Source organism: Varanus komodoensis, unplaced genomic scaffold, assembly GCF_004798865.1.
Source record: "Varanus komodoensis strain SLA01 unplaced genomic scaffold, ASM479886v1 scaffold12, whole genome shotgun sequence".
Lineage (NCBI taxonomy): Eukaryota > Metazoa > Chordata > Lepidosauria > Squamata > Varanidae > Varanus > Varanus komodoensis.
Window position 1 is genome coordinate 29,191,416 of NW_025335349.1, and position 17,424 is coordinate 29,208,839.

Genomic DNA, 17,424 nt, shown 5'->3' on the forward strand with positions numbered 1-17,424 from the left:
AACTCCCAACAGACCAACTTCTCCCCATTTTCACAGTGCATTTGCCAGACTGGTTAGTAAACTGAATGCAGATGCAGTTGTTTCTTCCCCCTCCTCACCCTTTGTGCTTCTGGTAGGCTGCCTCTTTTAAGATTTATTAATGTGCAGCTCACACATTCATTCTGGAGCATGTTTCTCCCCATAATTGCAGTACAACGTACAGCATGTATAGTGGTTACACGGATTGCAGTATGTACGCATGCACTCGAAGCTGGAAAACTGCTGTGGGGGCCAGAACCACTATGGGGCCCTCAGGACAGGAAGCTGTCACAGGAAGACAGCCAGTCAGCGCCGTGCCCAGCCACTTTGACCATGAACAATGAAAATGGGTTTTCTCAGAGACAGCGATGCTCTGATCCAAGTGTGTTTTCCTGTCCTTTTTCTTTTGGCCGGAACAATATAAGAATGGGCGGCTTGTAGCCTCCTTTACTTTGTCTCCTTTCTCAACCAGTCAAATGAGGAGTTCAAAATAAGGAAATGCAAGTCCCTTCCCTCCTGCAGCAGGATCATGTGGACTTGGGGCTAGAGATGCAAGAAAATGTTGTATCCATTCACAAATAATGCTAACACATCCCATTTGCAGCCCTTAACACAAGCAGGAACTTAATTCTCAAGAAATGTTCACTTTGCATTTGTGTTTGAACACATGGATTTCTGCAAGTGCGTGCATGCAAATTCCCCTCTACCTGCATTTTCACTGGAAAAATGCACATTTTTCACAATCGAAGATACACTTCTTTTCCGAATTGGAAAAAAGAGTTCACATTCAGAAATACAAACAAATCAAAGTGAGCTTCAAAGAGGAATTTGAAGAGCCTCTGCAAGCTTGCACTTAACATATTCACCCATCCTTACGTGTGGCCTCCTCCCAAAGATCCTGGCTGATTTTGCCCTTTCCCCAGTGGATGAGAAGGGTAGGGGACGCGGGATGCTGGCAAAGAGAGAGCAGCTGCAGCCAGCATTATGCACCAGCTGGATGTTTCCTAGTAAAGACTCCAGCAGATCCCAGGGATGTTGGGAAGTCTGGCAGCAAATCTATTGCAAGCCAAGAAAGTAGAAAACTGCCTTGTGCAGTCCTAAGCCATTGGTCCAGCCAGCCCCTTGTGGTGGGTTTCAGGCTTTCCCAGACCTATGTGAAGATGCTGGAGATTGATTCTGGGACCTTGTGCAAGCAAGCCTGTGCTGGCACCAAGCTACATCCCTTCTGCATGAAGTGGAAACAGTGACCTCTCGCTACTTGTGCCCTCTAGTCTACAGGGCTAATGCTTCCTGGGCTTTGGTCCAGAAGAACCTCTTTATGCTTTTCCACCACTTTCCCAGTTAATATAATAAATAAAGAATATAATTACCTTTACTGAACCACATTTGGGTTCAAAAGTCAACGGTAGTTCTAAAGACAGCTTCTGCTAGAAAATGCCCAGGTTTCACGGATTAGCCATGTTTGTGCAGTGGCCTGGATATGGTGCAGGGTAGACCTCAGATCTCATATTCCATTCGCTCATTTCCAGCCATATCTGTTCCAGGTAACGATGAGTAAATCTCTGAATCTGGGGTTATTGCCATTTCCTTTTTTTTCCTTTTCTTTTCTTTTTCTAACTTTCAGTTCAGCCTGTCCCCACCTCCACATCAGCTTGCAATTCCTTTTAAAGGCCATGCTGGAGATTTCTCAGGATTGGTGCATGTATGCCTCCTAACACAAGCGTAGAGAGAGGGCCCAGCGCTTGCACATTGCATCCTACTCGGATCCACCTGATTCTGAGGAGGCAAAAGAGCGAGGGGTGCGGTGGACAAGGACTTGACAGCTTCATGGTTACCCAGTGAGGTGTCTCAGGTTACGTGTGAGAGCCAGCCTCCCTTGGAAAGGGAGGAAAACGTTTCAGAGCTGGAGGGGGAGGCCACAGAAATTGAGCTCCTTGATCCAGTCAGCAGGTGAAGTGAGGAGACCATGTATGAAGTGTCTGGCATTTCTGCAGTCTAGCCATGAAAGCATCAAGCAGCAGGAGCCTCTCTGAGGGCAGAGTCCAAAGAAAGGAAAGGAAGGAGGGAAAGTTTGAGTTTGGATTCAACTCTTTACAGGGACAGGTGGTTTCCCCACATCTCTAAGGGAACGCTGCTCTGCTTTAGACTCTTCTGTGTCCAGTTAAGTTTCAGATAAAGAGCTGTGCTTCTAAAGTTTCATCTGGCTCTGTCAAAGAAAAGAGGGAGGAAGTGACCTACTCATGACGATATGCATCCTTGTACACATTTCCCCCAGTAGACATATTTACATGAGAATTTACTATCCCATCTTCTTTTGCTGATGCATGTATTTTTGCTTGCACTCTCCCCTGCCTAAGAGGCATATTTTTGTGTGCACAAATGTCCTCACTTTTTATTTGGAGAACTGCACCACAAAATCTAAAGAAGTTCAAATTCCAAACAGCGTTCCAGTTTGCTTATGAATTTGGGCAGTGCCAATTCGGTATGTTCCTATCCAATTAAAAGTGGACAGAATTCTCCCCATCCTTAATTGCAGCTTGCTGACTTAAAGGAGAAGCATCAAGGGCAATAAAGCAATGGCTGGTTATCTCTTCTGAAGGAGACTGTACAGCTTATTCAATTACTGTCAGTGAAAAATGTGCATTCACTGGTTCAAAGGTGATATACAGGAAATAAATGGTTTCCTGGCATTTCTGCAGAAAAGTCCAGCTAATACACCAAGGACAAAGCTATCAGCACTAAGAAGAGTACCTGGTTTCAGGAGCAAGAAGAAACTTCCTACATGTTTCTGAGATACACACATGAATGAATTCTCCCATAGTTCTTATGTGAGATATTTATTGGACCAGCACTCAGAAACCTGGAAAAGATGATACCTTAGAGAGAGAGAGAGAGAGAGAGAGAGAGAGAGAGAGAGAGAGAGAGAGAATGAATGAATGAATGAATGAATGAATGAATACCAGATGGCTAAATAGTCATAGCATGAGGCTCCTCCCTGTGTTTGCAGAGGCCAGGGACTATCGGGCCATAACATTTTATTTCAAGTTTGGTCCTGCAGAACACAGCCAATTGATTCCTAATTCTAAGTGTACATGCGCCCATTGGATTTTTAGCAATAAACAATTGCAACACATTAAACGTATATGTAAAAGCCACATGCTTCGGCAAGCAATATAAAATGACATTGGTGGAAGTGGGTGGGAAAGAGAGGTTCCACCACTTCTCTTGGCACCCATTATACCCACTCCCAAGGCAAAGATGGCAATCAAAATGCTGAGGTGCACAGCTTTCATAAAATAATGATCTGAGGGTGAGGGCATAATGATTAACTATATATTCTGTTTCCCTAGTAACAGATTGACAATGCATTTCTGTAAATGTTTACCGAGAAGCAACCCCCATTAAGTTTAGTAGGACGTATTCCCAGGTTAGTGACTGTTGGGTTGCAGGCTCTTGGACTGGTCTAGCGCCTCCTTTTCATTTATGTTTTGAAACCTTTATTTCTCACATGGTCTGCAGTGCACTAGGCTTCACTTCCGCAGGGCCATCCCCCCTGGGTGTCATGGCCAGATTAATTTTGCAGGGGGCAACATTGCGAGAAGCTTCCTGGAAATGCCCAATGATCCCTGACAGGGTGGAAGGGAAGTGGCAGATGTTGCAAGCAGATGCTGCAACCCCACCTCTAGAACACACCGTCTCCCTTTTTCTCTGACAGCTTCCCCACCTTTCTCAGGGAACTGGGTTACAGAGGGAAGGCTGTAAGCATCCTTCACCAACCTGGTGATTTCCACATGTTTTTGACTATAACTCCCATTATCATGCAGCAGTTTGGAATGATGCTCTATGATACAAGGACAGGCATACCTGAGTTGCTGGGTACGGTGGGAAGATTGATTGATAGATGGATAGATTTCATTTCTGTGCAGCCCAGTAGCTGAAGATCTTTGAGCAATGAACAACAGTAATAGATGCAATAAAATAGAAGATAGAATAAAAGAACAATAAACCATCATAAAAAATAAAACATCATAAAATTACATTAAAACATTTAAAGTCACGTTTTTACAACTAAGCAGCTAACTTCAGTCCATCCTGCTAGGCCTGCTGGAACACAGCTTCCATCATCATCCCCATGTGCTGTTTGGAGTAGGTAAATGCCTCAGCAAAGAGGGTAGTCTCAACCTGGCACTGAAAAGATAGGCTGATGCCAGGTGGCCCTTGGTGGCAAGATGATTCCATAATTTGGGGGCTACTACAAAGAAGGCCCTCCCCTTTGATGCCACCAGCCAAGTTGGCATTCAGAGGAAGGCCTTAGTGTCCAGGTACACTGTGGTTGGAAGTGATGTTCTGTAGCAATTCTGGTCCCAAGCCATGTAAGACTTTGTAGGTTAAAGCCAGCACCTTGAATTGAGCTTGAGGCCCAAAGGCACCAATGCAAGTGGGCCAGAATGCGGATTATATTTCCATCATCTAACTACTTTCCTGGGCTGACAGAGGAAGCAGCTTCTAGCTCTGGTGATGTGCCATTGCATTGCTCAAGGGCTAGATGGCACAGATATTGGACACTTAATTGGTCCACTTGCCTCGCCTGCCATCTTCGGACAGAGTCAAGGATCCTCTCCTGCATCCACTCCCCACCCAGCTCTGAAATGTCACCTTCTTTTCCAAGGCAGGTTGGTTCTCCTGCTCTGTCTGACTGTATTCACTAAGTAACCTTAAAGCTGCAAGGTCATCTGTCCACCTCTGTCTCTCCGCCTCCTCCTCTGAGTCTGAAAAATCCATCTGGGAAGACTGGAACTTGAGAGAGCCGGGCCCCCTCACTGCAGGTGATGGACAAAACGGGAGGTACCAGAGCTGACGCTTGCCTGGACACAATGGCCATTGGCATATTGGAGAATCTGCACCAGCTCCAAATGTGTCTGATTTCTGTGAATCTGACTTGCAATTCGCACAGCAGGCTGGCTTTTTCTGAGTCATGCAGCCTTGCAGACCTGTTTTGTTTTGTTTTGTTTTGTTTTGTTTTGTTTTGTTTTGCTGCAAGGGGGCAGGGTTGCACAAATACACCCTAGCACAAGTACATTTTCATGCTAATGTGCATACCTGTTCATTATACTTGCATATGTGTGCATTTATGCAAGTCCACCCTTGAGTAAATGGAGCCAAATCCTCACAGATCCCTAAAACAATCTGACTCCTGTCTTGAGTGGTCAGTGGAATGAGAGAAGCCTCATTTGGAAAGCGCAGAAGGGATGTAACAAAATGCTTGCATCCCTAAATGCCCTCTGCCTTGTAATCCTTGCTTCCTAAATCCGTTTGTGTACAGGCTGGTTATACCATGGCACCTCAGCTCACAAACGCCTCAGTTCACGACCAGATCGGGTTGCTGACAGAAATTTCATAAAAATTTTGACTCCGGTCGCGAACTCTGCATCGGGTGATGATTGCGAGCGCTCCCGCCTTCCCTGCATGGGCGTGATCACGGTCATGCTGGTGGGGGGGGGGGGGGGGAGATGGCCGCAATTGCGCCTGTGTTCCCTGCCCGAGCACACCTGTGCCCGCCTCCCCCCCCCACCGGCACCCACAATCACACCCTTCTCCCCTCAACCCCCCACACAATCGCTGGCGGGGGGGAGAGATGGCTGCGATCTTTGTTCTTTGTCACTTTGCTTCAATTTTTTGTGAGTAAAAAAAATAGTTGCAGAATGGATTAACCTTATTTACATTGAAATTTATGGGGAGATTTGACTTGGCGGATTAAGTTCGTGAGCTGAGGTGTCTGTGTACTTAGTGCAGGTAGGTCACTTCATTTGTACTCAGATGGATCCATGTGTTCCACGGCTGAGCCCTCTCACTTTTTCTGGGACTCAGCCCCAGTGAGTAAGTGCCTCACATTAAACTCTAGATCTTTTCCCTTCTCTCTCCCTCTCTGGGGTGTGGGAGAAACTTTTCTTTAATCCCTGGAGATGGAATGCAGAATGATCGACAAAGAGCTGTGATGCTTCCACCAGCAACACCAGTTGAGTCATGAAACTTAGATCAGTGTTGTACAGTATGAGACCATGGGAATGGCCTCTGGAGGGCCTAACGAATAGGAAGAAAGACCCACCATATTAATATTAATATTAACATTGTGTATTAAAATGGTGTGAGAGCAGAGACCTTGGGAATAATAAATATTGGCCCACCAAGAGAGTGACACTGGCCAAATCCCTATTCCATGCTCGTCAGCGAATGTGCGTATTCGGACTGCTTAATGGCAAGCACAGATGTATGTACATATTAGAGGCTTTGTTGGTTTCAGCTAGCTGAGTACAACAATTGCTGGTGTTTGATTGCCATCAGCAGAGCACACAAAGGTGTTTCATTGCTTTGTTCTGGGCCGTGTGCTCATTTCTTCCAGTATTAAGCTCCTGCTTGGCTTAAAAATTAGTCTCAGCTGGGTTTTCCCTTCTGATTTTAATAACCATCCAGCTCCATGGAGGTTGCTCTGTTTTTTGAATTGTCCCTATTGTTTGACAAGGACATGCTGCTGTATTTCCAGTAGTTTTGAGAAGGAGTGAGATTTTATAGTTAGGCCTGGAATGATAACAACCATTTCTTTCTTTTTAAATGTTTTATTTGTTTCCAGGGTAGCAAGCGAAAGCAACAAGATTTATACACATTTTAATACTCATTGATTTGTTCTTCACACACATTTTTACCATTTGTAATGTGGCAAGCAATATTTCGGTGTGTCATGCGGATAATGGCAAATGGGTGTGTGAGATACATTTAAAGGAAACTGCTGCTTGTGTGCATTCATGTGGTATTTCCTTGAGTTCATATAGCTTTGGATGCAGGGAACCCTAACATAGGACTGAACATAAGGCCCTCTTTGCCCTTTAAGTCAGCACTAGTCCCAAGTGTAAGGCCTGTTGGGGTCATGTCTTGCCCCAGCACCGTACATTTTGAAATCAGACTGGATTTACTTGATGTCTCTGTTTTGCTGTCTGAACCAGCAACAACAACAACAAACAAGAAGATCCACTGCTTAAAATGGAATCTGCAATGCAGGCAGAAAGAACGGAATGTCCCTTTAGCAAAGCCTTATTAAGATGGAAACTACATATTTATTTATTAAGAAAAATAACCTAAGGAATAGGGAGGCATGTTTGCTGAAGGTATGTGCTTAGTTTGTAAAATTTACTTCTTGAATTTCCTCTCATATCCTTCAGTGGCAAGAAGCACCCATGGTCTTATATAACTTGTCTTGGAGATTAAGAAAGAGGGAGGAGCAATTGATGCAACCCTTTTTAATATGGAAAGGAAGGACATGTAAAAGGATTGCAATACACAGCCCTTTTTGACCTGAGTCCCAGCCTGTGTGTTCCTGAGAAACATGGAGACAAACACAGTGATCAGTGAAACGGGCGGAGATGGGAGCTCAGCTGCTCATTTGTTAAGGTGGCATTGGACTGGATCCATAGCAAGGCAGAGCCCTCTATTCCCCACTCCATTATGGAATTGTGTCCTCCATTATGGAATTGTGGGGTCTTGCATTGTGCCCCCACATGCTGCACCCCCAAGTTACAGGATGGGTGAAAAATATCCATCTGCACTGCTGATGGGTAAGGGTGCATGAAAAATATGTTTCGGTTTGTATTTTAACAGGATTTACTCTCTTTAGTAAAGAGAAACTAAAGAGCGTCTTGATGAGGGTAAAGGAGGAGAGCGCAAAAGTTGGCTTGAAACTCAACATTAAGAAAACTAAGATCATGGCATCCGGTCCTCTCACTTCCTGGCAAATAGATGGGGAAGAAATGGAGGTAGTGACAGATTTTATTTTCCTGGGCTCCAAGATCACCGCAGATGGGGACTGCAGCCAAGAAATTAAAAGACACTTGCTCCTGGGGAGGAAAGCTATGGCCAATCTAGACAGCATAGTAAAAAGCAGAGACATCACCCTGCCAACAAAAGTGTGTATAGTCAAGGCTATGGTTTTCCCAGTTGCAATGTATGGCTGTGAAAGCTGAGCTGAGCGCCGAAAGATTGAGGCCTTTGAATTGTGGTGCTGGAGGAGACTCCTGCGAGTCCCTTGGACTGCAAGGAGATCAGACTGGTCAGTCCTAGAGGAGATCAACCCTGACTGCTCTTTAGAAGGACAGCCTCTGAAGATGAAACTCAAATACTTTGGCCACCTAATGAGAAGGAAGGACTCCCTGGAGAAGAGCCTAATGCTGGGAACAATTGAGGGCAAAAGAAGAAGGGGACGGCAGAGGATGACGTGGCTGTATGTAGTCACTGAAGCAGTTGGTGTGAACTTAAGTGGACTCCGGGGGATGGTGGAGGACAGGAAGGCCTGGAGGAATGTTGTCCATGGGGTTGCGATGGGTCTGACACGACTTCGCGACTAACAACAACAACTCTTTTCACATCTCCCAGACTGGATATGTTCTCAGGCACAATCTGCCGTTATAATCCATATATTTCTAAAAATTGTTATGGATAAAAAAAAGTTTGAAACAGTATAGGTATATTTGAGAAATGCACATGAAAAAGTGTACATTCAGAAAATGTACACATTAATCAACTGGATAAGAATATGTACATTTGAACGATGTGCACAACCAGCTCATGCATTTGGAAAATATGCATGAGCATGCACTATTTTTTGTGTGAAAAGAAAGCCAGCAAAGCTGCAAGCAAAGCTCATACTCTGCTGTGGACACAAGGTGGAAACTGGAGAACTCTGCGCTCAGGTTTTGCTTGGAGGCATCCTTAGTGGTGGGTCCAAGATTCCTGCCATTAATGTTATTCCAGCACCTGAGCTGGGATGCTGGGTTTGGCCTGCAATCAGGCTGCCTGGTAACCATTCTCTTGCCCTGCACCACACCAAATTCTGTGGACAGTAACTGGGGTTGGATGTTAAATTTGCTGCATTCACATTTCAGTGCAAACCTATCAAATTCATATTTCCACAACCTAAATACAAATTAGAAAGCAGCTTGGCTTCCAAATCTGTGCATTTCTGGAGCTTATAATGCAGTTCAGGAAAAAAACATACAGCTCAAAAAATATACCTATTCCTTCCCCACCCCCCACCAAAAAAAAAATCAAAATATGAGGCTATTACAAGAAAAATGAGCACACTTGGGAAAATGTATACATAAAAATGCATGCCATGCAGATGAAAACACTTCACAATCTGATGTGAAATTGGCACAAAACAAGTTTAAAACTTGAAATATTGTAAACCTTAGCATAATGAAACTTGACAGATTCTCCCATCCCTCACTAAAATCAAGAACAAATTGTGGGCATCTTAAACCCAGTTCAGCCTATGATTGGTTATTGCTCCTACATCTTGCCCTCCTTCATTTTGCTGGTACAAATGTAGCTCAGGACGGAGTGAAGCATCACAGCCCTGTTCCTCCCCCTTCTGATCCTGCCAATTGTGGCAAGATGTCATCTGATGCCAGAGAGGCTTCCCAGTTTCTGGAATTGTCAACAATGGGATTGTCTGATTAACCTCATCCATGTAGAAGAATTTTCAGAGCAACAGTAGGAAAAGAAAGAAAGCTCTTCCTGTAGGCACCAGAATCTGAATTTCAGTTGTGGAGGAAACACAAACATAACAAGAAGAGATGGCTTGAAAGTGCAACAAGGGATGAATGTGAGGAAATGACGTTTTGTCTGCTTTCATCATCTAGAGGGGAAAACTAAAGAATGAAGCCCAAGAACTCATGGAATAGGTGGGTTTGAGGAGGAACCTGAGCAAGGCGTGGTGCCACTACACAATGTCCCTGGAGGGAGTTCCAGATATGGGAGTCAGAAAAGGAAACTGAGCAATGCAATTTGGAACAGCTGAAGGCGCAAAGGAGGGTGGTTGAATCGGACGGCCAGAAAACGCCTTGTCTTTAAGCACTAGACTGGTCTCCAGAGGTGGCAAGCAGTTGCATATAGGCAGATGAGCCGATGGCAGGCGGGATGGGGTGCCCTGCAGCCAAGGAAGCTCCCTCGTGCAAGAGGGGTGGATGGAGAAGTCCGCCACTCCTCTGCCAGGTCCCCAGCAGACTAGTAAAGAGGTTTGCAAGTTAGTAACTTTGGCAGGCTTCTGGACAAGGCTAAGCAAAGGGTATGGGTAGGAAACCAAGGCAGAATCAGCCTTTAGAGAGCCATAACAGTGCAGAGAAGTGTAATGGGGTCTGAGCATCTAGGAAAGAGAGCCCCCATAGCCTTGCTTTGGCATTTGAATGCCAAGTGCCCAAAGCAAGGAAAGAAAATACTTGGAAAGACACCTCTGTCCCCTTAGGTGAACTTATCCCAATTCCTGCTGTGGTACCAGCATGTGCTTTGCCCAGGGTACATGCAAATCCTTCTTGACTTGAGTCAGTCCTCTATTTTTAGGGCTGCTAGAGAACTGTCCTCTTTTGCAGAGACGTCTGCTATCAGAGCCTGTCTGGTCCATGTTCATTTTAAAGATAGCCATAAGGAGGGTGAGCTGGGCCCATCAGCAGCATCTGGGCAGTCGGCTAAACAGGGAGGAAGGGAGATAAGTCCCTTGAGCACAGCCTTCCACTCAATAGTGAGGTGCAATGTACTTTGTACTAATTCTAATAGTTCTAAATTCTCATTTGCACATATAAATTAGCATATGTAAATCACATACACACTGGTATTCTCTCTTCTTCCTCTCCAACCCCCCCCCCCCAATTCAGATGTGACTGCCTAGCAAGATTGTACTTGGGAGCCCCTACATACATACGCAAAAGATACTGTCCTTTCCTTGCCATGGGGGAGCTATGAAAAAGGGAGGCTGTCAGTTTTCCTGAAGCCAGCAAGGGTGAGCACCTGCCGTTCTCGCTAGGAGGGACCCCGGTGGACTCTGGGTTACATCAGAGAGGACCTTGGTCACTTGCGTCTACCAAGGTGTCCACCCTCAGAGCCTCTCTGGGAATGGGCAAGTGGATTCTAGGGGGAAAGTTGCTTCCTTGGGGTTGCTTAGGCAGCCATTGTGAGGATCTTGGTGAGAAAACAGAGCTGCTCCGAGAGACACCTGCGGAATAGATCAATGGCTTAGATAAGGGCTGTCTAAATTATTTGGTGAGAATCTCACAAGAGAACAGGTCAGAATGTCTTCTGTAAAAAAGATAATGGCTGCAGCACTTGTTATTCTAGCTCCCTCTAAACACTGTTGCTGAAACCCCCTAAGAACTGTCTTGAATTGCTTCTGACTTTGCACAAACAGCCTCAACACTGCTTTGAGCATGATTAAACAGATGGCCCCATCTTACAGTGAATCAAGACCAAGCATGCAAATGTCACAAAATCCAGTGCAGTAACCACACAGAATGGGATGTGAGGATGCGGCTTGCCCGTGTCTGCTTCTCTGACCCCCACCCCCCACATCCTAGCATTTAGCACAACAGAACACACGATGTGGCATCATTCTGCATGTTCCCCTCCTCCCAGTGACTAATTGCACAAGGTGGGGGCAGAGGTTGGAGGCATCAGACCACGCATTGTTCTCCATTCCGGACATTGTGAAGAATGAGGAAAGGAACACAGCATAGTTGCAGCCCGTGTTCCTTGAAACTCAAGTGTCTTCGTTTTGATTGCTTTCACACAAGCATCCATACAGCAGTTGTGGGCCTTGCATGTAACTGCTCCGAAGGGATCTTCATTTGGCTTGCTCGTGCCTGGAACCATTCCCACTCATTGCTGTGCAACTGTGCGTCTGTCGGCAGCTAACAGCCATGGGTGTTTTGGTCTCCCTCCATTTTTCTGTATGCAGGGATGGGATTGCTTTTTGTTACGGGGAACATTGTATATATAGTTTAGTAAGACCACCCCGTTGCTGTCTGAAGCGGTAGCATCTGTCTAACAGAGTCGTGCCATGCGAAATGAGAACGCTCATGAAGTCTGGTGCCGATTCACAATCTCCTGCTTATAAACTGTTAGGCTCTTTCAGTCCTCATGCTGCGATTTGGTGCCCACTTCTCAGGGAGAATCCGATGAATTCTGCGCTTCTATGCTGGGTATGAGGCTGCCTCATTTCAACCCCTGTTCCAGCCCATCTTTGTCACAGCTTTGTTCCCCTTCCCTGTAACATGGGACGGCTTATGCACAGTCACATACCGGACTGTTTTTCAATGAGTATTAAATGTATTTGTTTTATTTTTGTTACTGCATGGCTACCATTTCACAGCAAGAGCTGAAGTTCTCTGGGTGGCTCACAAAAATTAAAAACCCCGAGCACATAGCATCTAACTTGTAAAAGTGTCAGGACTTTTCAGATGCAAAGAAAGGCTGTCCAGTGTGGGTAACACCCTGTCTCCTGGTTCTTTACTTGCGTCAACTTGGAAGCTAGCTCAAAGCACAGTTATCTCAGAAATGAAAGCGACCCTTGAGATACAGAGGTCAACCATTCCTGCTGTGTATCAATGTTCAAGGAGGTGCATATATTGGGGGGGGATGATTTGGGGGGAGGCCACGGCTGGTGAGAGAAGACGCACCACCCCGCCTACGGAAAATCACAGTCATGTGGCCAACAGGCTTTTCGTGATTGGTTGTTGTTGTTTTTTTAAAGTGTTCCTCGGTGCAAGTGGAAACGTGCTATTTTTGGGGGGAAAGCAAGTGGGGAGAGATGGGGAAAAAGAGATTTCCCCAGAGGGAAACTGGGAAGCTTCTCTGTCAGCAAAAGGAAAGTTTCCCCATCCCTGAATTAAATCATGACTAACAGACATTCCTTGTTAAGAGTCGCCAGTGGGAAGGACAGTTTGAAACTTCTGTGGGGGCAAATGAGAAGGGATTCAACATCCTAACCATCTTTAAAAAAAATCAATTGTATTTAATTTTTTGACATTTTCTCTTCCTGTTATCTCCTTTCCTCATTTTACTTGGGAGGCAGAAGATCTTCTGTTATTGAGCCATGGCTGCCTTTGGGATACAGAGTGCTGTGCTTCTAAATAAATACAAGTTACATAGGAATTGCCATTTCTTATTTTGCTTCAACATTCTCAAAACAACTAGAATTGTGGTTTTCATCTTATACTCACTTACCTAGGAGTAAGCCGCTTTGAATTCATTGAGACTTATGCTATTATATTGTAATTTTTTTAGTGTTTTAATCTTTGTAAACTGCCCAGAGACATTCAGCTTTGGGACTGTATAAAAATATGAAATGTAATGAAACTAACTGGTAAGTAGACATGCATAGAATAGTGCTATCAAATTGTTTTTAAAATTGAACAACCCTCCTTTTCCTTAATGCATGCACTAGTAAGAAGTCTGTGCAATTTCATAATTTATGAGAGTATATATAATATGTGAGAGAGCTGATAGATGATTGATAGATTTTTATTTTATTTTGATTTTTATGTTCTGCCCCATTCCTTTAGGATCGGAGCAGTTTGCAACAATGATTAAAATTTGAATAAAAAGAAGCACCTTAAACCAACCTGGGAACTAATCTGGGAAGGCCTATCGGGGGAGATACATCTTTAAGTCCCTCTTGAAAGTAGCAATCTGGGATATCTGATGCGTCTCTCCTGGCAGACCATTGCACAGTTTAGAGACAATCACGAAGAAAGTTATCTGGGTTAAACAGGACAGAGGAACAAATGTTGGAGAATGTAAATGTAGCTATAATGTTAAAACATAATGAGGAAAGTTAGAGTCTTCCGCTGGTCCCAGAAGAAGCACTTTCTCAGTGCCCAACTCTGACCTACTGCTTTCGAGAGGGGAACACAACCAAGAAAGCCAAGCAGCAGCCAAGAGCAATGGAATCAATATTGGCAAGCCAAGAAGAAACGGACAGGCAGCTTTCTGGCAGCCAACATGTCAGTGATTAGCCGTTCAAGCAGGCAGAGAAGCAAGTGGGTCAATGGAACAAAGACGCGGGATTCCAAAGCACCGGTCCACCAACTGGGTGTTGAGGAGAACACAGCTGGGGGGGGGGGGGAATGGAGCACACTGCTTCCTGAAGTGGGAAATGGGAATCCAATGTGTGTGCAGTGACTGGGGCAGCCGAGTGCCCTTCGCGTTTCCACAGAGGGAAAAGAAACAGGGAGCCATCCAGCCCTTTGTTGCACCAGCTGCTTTGGGTCTCTTGCGCTGCATGCAGGTCCCAATAAGCTGAGCTCCCAAGTATGAAAGGAACTGGACTTCCTTGCATGGAGGTCACTTGCATTCCTTCCTTCCTTCCTTTCCAGCTGCATTGTTGGCGGCATGGAGGGAAAGCATATTGTGCCGGTATAAAGATCTTCCATAACACTGCAGGAGGAAGCTATGGGAACGGTGCCTGTGTTGCTTGCAACACCTTCCTGTGCCAGCAAAGGCATTCCTGGCCCAGCCCTCACTTTTAGGTGACTGCAGGGCTTTCTCTAAAGTTACAGCTTTCAGATTGTCTACCTTCGGAAAGCACTGTCACATCACGGTAGCTGAGCACCTGCCTGAACCTAGGCATGCAGAGGATTTGGGGCACCCACTCAGTTCATGTGGGGCACTGATGAAGCTATTGGGCCTCCTCGCTGCCTGGCATGAACTCTGAGAATTTCCTAAGAAACCCGCCTCCATAATTGCAGAGCAGGCAAGCAATGGGAAGAAATCAGCTGCCTTTCAGAAGTAGCTGCTCCTTCTGATCTTCTCTTCCTGGAACCTCCATTAAGCTTCTGGGGAACTGCAGAGTTTCTTGGAGAAGGAACATTCTTGGAAAGCAGCTGTTCTTCACGGCTGTGAGCTACTGCAACTTTCCCCTGGCGGAATTTAGGAGCAGATGGAATCTATCCATTATGAGTGGGTAGGTGGGGGATTAATAGCATGAAAATATAACAATTCCACAAGCAATTCAGTGCCAGAACTTTGGCCACAGGTGTGCAGTCCAAATGTATTCACTTGCTCGCTTGCTGATATGATATATTTATATGGCTGCTAGATAGAATATGACATTGCAAGGCAGTGATCAACAGATCAGACAAGCAGTGAAATTCTTAAAGTCCACAAGAGCCGCTGAAAAGCTACAGTAGTTTAAGGGAGCTTGCTGGAAGAGCATCTATTTTGGGACTAAGGAAAGGGGGCCGAAAGTGCCCAAACTTGAGTGCATAGGGCAGAACAGGGCAGACTCTGGGAATCCAGCCTGATGTGAGATTGAGCTATAAAGGCAGGAAGCATTTGGGCAGGAGTCAGCAGATAAACTCCACCCAGCCTGGCCCCTCCATCTCCATCCTTCAGTCTTCCCCCTTCGCTTGATTTCCTTGACCCTTGGCGGGTCTGAGCAGAACGCCTGCATTGCCTTGTTGAAAATCGCTCTGCTTGAGATGAGAGGAGAAGCGTTTGACATGGCAGAACTCCTTCAGGCCAGTGAGTCACTGCTTGGCAGTACGGTCAGCAGGCGATGGACCTGCCCACATGAGCCAGGGCAAGGAGTGGCAGTGGGGAGCCAGAGTGGCAAGACAGTAACATAGACCGTTTGCCCTGGGTGCAGCCTTGAGAGGAGCACGAAAGAGGGATCTACGCCAGCACGGGATTATTGCTTATTGTTTAGGGTTATTTTCTTATTTGGCTTCTTCTTCAACTGAGAAAGGCTAGATCTCAGCTTGTTCAGAGGCTTAGTAGGGGCAGTCAGCCAGGCGCCAGTTGCACAACTCCTCCTCGATTCCACACCAACAACTTAACACTGTAATGTGCTTTCACCGTGCAATCCTACGTATACCTTCTCAGAAGTAAGCTCAGTTGTTTCAGCAGAGCCTGGGGGAATGTGCATAGAACACCAGTCTCATTTGCTGAATACTGTCAGCAGGGGAGGAGAATGCTTGGAAGTTCCACAGCAGTTCACAACCATCTGTGACTCTTGCCCCAGATTGTACTGGTAACTCTCAGTGAGAATGCCGGGCCAGGCCCTGTGGAGATGGCAGAGAACTAGGAAACTGCTCCTGGCTTAGAAGGGACTGCTTACAGCACATTTTGTGGAGATTGCCGTGCCGTGCCTTGCCCTGCCCTGCCTCTGCTTGGTGGTGATGTCTCCCACTGGCAAGTAGAGTCTTCCACTCTCTGGCCCTCGTCCCATCCCATCATGCATGGGCACTGAAAGCACCTAAGCTTGAACACGCTTGCATTTTCTTTAAAGCCGTGGTTTGCATCCCTTTTCTACTCTAAGCTAACTTCCTTGAAAGTATCTGCATTGCTTGGCTGATTACAGTCCCCAGCAATTGCCCAGTGAAATCAAGCTCCTTTCTGCAGACAGGCAATCCATCAGGGTTGGAATAAATTACGGCAAATTCTCTTTTGAAATTGACACTGGGGCACAAACCTAGAAATTACGCTCTGCACTTGTACCTCTTCCTGCGTCGTGTGCTTCAGAACCAGGAGCCTGCAGAGGCTTTCAGAGCCGCTTTTCAGGGTGGAGACTAACAGCAAAACAAGGGAAGAGCATTGTTTGCTGTTCACATGCTTTGTATAAGCTGCCAGTCTGTAAATGTAGTATTCTACCGAATGAATAGCAAGCTCTCAAGAAGTCAAGGTCTGCATCTGTGTACATCAAATAAAACACGTAAGTGCATGAGTGTAGCACGATGAGCAATTTCCTAACTTCTTATTCAGTGCAGGAGGAGATTCAGTGCTGTCTGCAGGCAAACGGGCTGAGTTAGGTGCTTCCGGTTCCCATCCTAGCCTTGGGAGCATTGCCAGGGCCAGAGGTAGCAGAACCAGGCACAGGCCAAGCCGCACATCCCAGCTGCTGCCAGCCCTCCGAGTCCCTTTGCGCTGCTGCTCTTCTTCCTTCTTGTCACAGCCTGTCTGGCTGCCTTCTCGGCGTGAGCGAGCAAGTGAGGCTTGGCAGGAAGGAGCAGTGGCCCAGCTTGTCTCCCTCGTTCCCTCAGCCGGGGGCCAGAGGATACATGCAAGCAAGTGGACGGTCGGTCACAGTGAACAAACCTTGCCCAGACCTGCATTTTTTGGAAGCACATCACCCAGAATTAGGTCTTGGGCACATCTGGACTATACATTTGAGCTCTTTCCAGGCATGGGTATGTAAGTGGCATGCCTACACACATATTTCACAGAAGAACTAGGAATCCAAAGTAAATTTAGAGAGGGAGACAGCATGGGGAGCGGTTAGGTCTATCAAACCATGAGCAATCCTGGGAGAGCAAACAGATGTTCGTTACATTCCTGCAAACACCCGCATTCCTGAAGTCTGATGAGCAGACAGACAAAAGGTCTTTGCGCAACACAAAATTAACTCAAGCAATTCTCTGCCCCAGTCCCCTTTAAACAAAAAGGAAGCACAGTATAAGTTTATAGCCCTCAATATCTTAAGGATGCTAGATACAAATGTACAGAATTCATATTGTTGCCATCTGTTTCACATTTCTTTAACCATAGCTCCAATCTTTGATATGTTTAGGAAGCAGTCCTTTAACTCTTCAG

General features: G+C 45.8%; 1 protein-coding gene across 3 annotated transcripts in view; it reads left to right on the top strand.

Moving 5' to 3' along the window:
- The window catches only part of STXBP4 (syntaxin binding protein 4), a 136,753-nt gene that overhangs the window by 86,453 nt on the left and 32,876 nt on the right, over positions 1-17,424 (top strand). The gene's annotated exons all lie outside the window — the stretch shown is intronic.